At 43.8% G+C, this 3,310-nt stretch overlaps 1 long non-coding RNA gene across 2 annotated transcripts; it reads left to right on the forward strand.

The window, feature by feature from the left end:
- The first annotated feature begins 699 nt into the window (after positions 1-699).
- On the forward strand, positions 700-3,051 carry LOC124248954 (uncharacterized). Of its 2 annotated transcripts, none has more exons than XR_006891199.1 (2): positions 700-988; positions 2,147-3,051. It is a non-coding gene; the product is annotated as an uncharacterized LOC124248954 (long non-coding RNA). The 2 variants fall into 2 exon arrangements; XR_006891198.1 differs by having other exon boundaries at positions 2,430-3,051.
- Positions 3,052-3,310: the final 259 nt, after the last annotated feature.

Below are 3,310 nucleotides of genomic sequence, written 5' to 3' on the forward strand. Positions count from 1 at the left end.
CAAATACAAAGAAGGTATCAATGGCATTCCAGGACTCAAACAAAGAGAGAAAGCATTGAAGATTTAAGTTGTCAATGGCCAATCTCTCTTTAGGCGGTTCTGAAGATGAGTCAGTGTCCCCAAGACTCCTCGACTCCTTTCTACACTGACTTAGGTTTGGTTATGTGGGAACCTCCCTTCTGTTGGGTTTATAGACATCAAAATATGTCAGTGATGGAACTAATTTATAGGCTTGAAAAGACTTCATTGTCCTAGCAGGTCGGGCGAGTGGATCTGAGTTTAAAAATAAAATCCTAGATGGCAAAAGGGCCCCAGACCCTCCTTTTGAAATCGCTACTTTCAAAAACAAGAAAACAGAAAAGACCTTGAGAACTTTTTTGCCCCAATTCCAAGTGACAAAATGAAAGTCAATTTAAAATGAGATGAGATAGTTTTTTAAAAGGACTGTGGGCAATTTTAGGAATGTTAAAAATGTAGCCAGTGTGCTAGAATACCCCTTCAAGGTATTTTTAAAGGGTGATTTGCAGAATTAAACCCATTATCCAACAACAATGGAAATCTTTCTTAATTTCCTAGACCAAACAATTTTTTGTTTCCTTTCTGTCTTTTGCAGGTTGAACCCTTAAAGGAACACTCAGAAGTATAATAAGCTGGAGTTGCATAAATGAGTTCTCTGATTATGGTAAAGATTCTGAAAAGGTGTGAAGCTGAAAGCTGCAGGCGAGACTCTACCTAGGAAAACGTCAGGTGACTTCGAGTAGGGTACAGCGCAGGACGAAGTGTGTGTCCAACGTGGACTAAAATGTGGGAAGAGATTCCTTTATTAAAAAGCAGTCTACCTTCCTGGAAACAATCCATCACACTCCCTACGGAAGAGGATCACACGCCCTGCGACTTCTCAACCTCTACGTGCTGAGAGACAGTCCAGGTTAAGGAACCTCTCAGGACTGCAGTCTGAATGAGCAGAACCGATGGCAAACGTTTCCAGGTGAGTCCCTCGGGGAGGATGGGCCCTGGGCTCTCACGAGCTGCCGTGACCAGGAAAGTCTGTGTCTGGGGCTGGTCAGCTGTGCTTTGGGACAGAGAGCCAAAAAGCTCCAATTCGCCAAGGTTCACCCTTAAAAGGAGCAACTCTTCTTTTCACCCTGAAGGAAGCAACTGGTGTGTAAGTGGTGAAAGCCGAGGCGGAGGAAGGCGTTAGGGTGGAGAAGGCTGATAAGGACTCAGGGGGGGTCAGAGCCTCAGAGGTAATTTTCCCTTCCTTCTTCGCTTCCCTTACCACTCCACTTTCCTCCTCCTTTCTCAACCCCTCCCTGCCGCTCCCTCATCTCCTCTCCCCCTTCCTCCTTCTGTCTTATTTTGCCTCCAGTGGCGAGGGGACTAGACTTTCTTCTTTGGGAACGTCAATGGCGTCCCCCTCTTCGCCTCTGTGTTATTTCTTCCACCAAGTAACTGGAAATTATGTCTCTTTCCTGGTGTCGAAATACTATCAGTAAAAAGGTCTGAGAGGATTGAATGGAACCACTGGTCCAGAGCATTTGCAACACATGATGGTGATTAGTAAAAAGACAGGATTTCACCAGAATGACTATTTTTTTCCGGGATAAACATGTTGCCTCAAAAAAAAAGTTGCCTTTATGTATTTTCAAATCATGATGTAGCCAGAGTATTAATATGAAGCACAGAAACTCCTCTGGTTATGAATATTCAATTCCAAGCTTTTCCTGATTTGAACAAAACTCCGTGTGGAAGCAAAAGTGTGACAACCGCCCACTGCCAACAGAGGGCGATAGAGACTGGGATAGGCTGCTTCAGTCTCATCAAAATGTTTAGGCTAAGGCAAGACGGAAGCTCAAACGCACTGGGGACAGAGCAAAACAGATGGGCAGACCTTCCAACATTTGGGGGCCACAGCCTGCACACTGTATGCCAGGATGTGTAAAAGTCATAAATCGAGGTAAACAAATTTTAAACAAAACATTTCATCTTCCTCCTTTGACATGTATACATCCATAAGGTCAAAAGCAAAACGTGTCAAGTTATTGTTCACATTGTTTATACATATCTTGTAAATACATGTATTTAAAAGTTTTAGTTAAATCCCATTAAATATTTGTTATAAAAATAAAACTATTTTCAATTCCAGCATTCAGTGTTCATCTAGCTCTCAATGCAGGGAATCTAAGCATGTTACATCAAGACATAGATATGCAAATTGAAGAGTAATATGAATTGTTTATATTACAAAATGTTCTTCAGCTGCCATGCGCAAGTGCTACAGACCCTGCGCTCTTTGTAAGCCCCTCTGGAATAATGAATGGGGACAACGAGAAACAAGCAGAGGGATGCTCCGGTATTGCCGGGGAGACAGGCTGCTAAGGGAAAGAAGGCTTTGATGCTGAATTCAGTTGTCTTTTCTCCTTCCTAAGTGCTTCCCCTGCTCGCATCCTCCCTGCACCGTGGAGCAGCGTCTGTCTGAGGTTGGCAGCAGCACAAGGACAAATCAAGACACTCAGAAGCAAATGCTTTTGTTTTGCAGACATAGGACCAGAGATGCGGGGAAGTGTTACCCTGGGGCCTGAACAGCATCAGGCGTGACAGCAGATGTTTAGTGCCATGGGTTGCACGGTGCCGCTGTTGAGTACCAGATACTGAGGCGATCTGCCTGTGACTTTTAATAAATAGTGTGTGTGTGCTGTCTATTCAGAACCACTAAAGGGAGGAGTCCAGGGCAAGGGTTCCTCTTGCCCAAATCTAAAGGCTCCATTAGACAACCAACCAAGCACTCAAGCAGGAAGATGAAGACTGCTGGCACCACATGGCAGATCAGAGACACGACAGGGAGCGGCAGAGAGGTGGTGACCTGGGGAGCCCACGCCTGTCTGAAGAGAACTGTCTGTAGTCTGCCCTTACCCACATACTGACTTGTAGGAAAGTCGAAGTCACGTTGCTGGACTGTCTGATTTCTCAGGAGAATGCCACATTTCGGGTTTTTATGTGAAAAAAATTGATATCGACAAATAATCCAAATTAATAAACTTAAAAAGTACATTTGAGGGGATCACATCTTTAGGCTAGATTTGTTCCCAAAGCCACCACGAACACTTTTCTGGTCTACTGCATTTTACTACTTTGTGCTTACTTTTGAAGCATTTACGATCGCTAATTCCTCATTTTGGATAAATACTAAAGCAATGACAGGGTGAGAATCATGGAAGAAGAAGAGGCATATGATTAGGTTAGAAAAGAAAGTGCAGGTTAGGTTTACACCGATGTGTACGCAAGGGTTACACATATTCTGTCACTTTGT

This window comes from Equus quagga, chromosome 12, assembly GCF_021613505.1.
Source record: "Equus quagga isolate Etosha38 chromosome 12, UCLA_HA_Equagga_1.0, whole genome shotgun sequence".
NCBI classification, from domain to species: domain Eukaryota; kingdom Metazoa; phylum Chordata; class Mammalia; order Perissodactyla; family Equidae; genus Equus; species Equus quagga.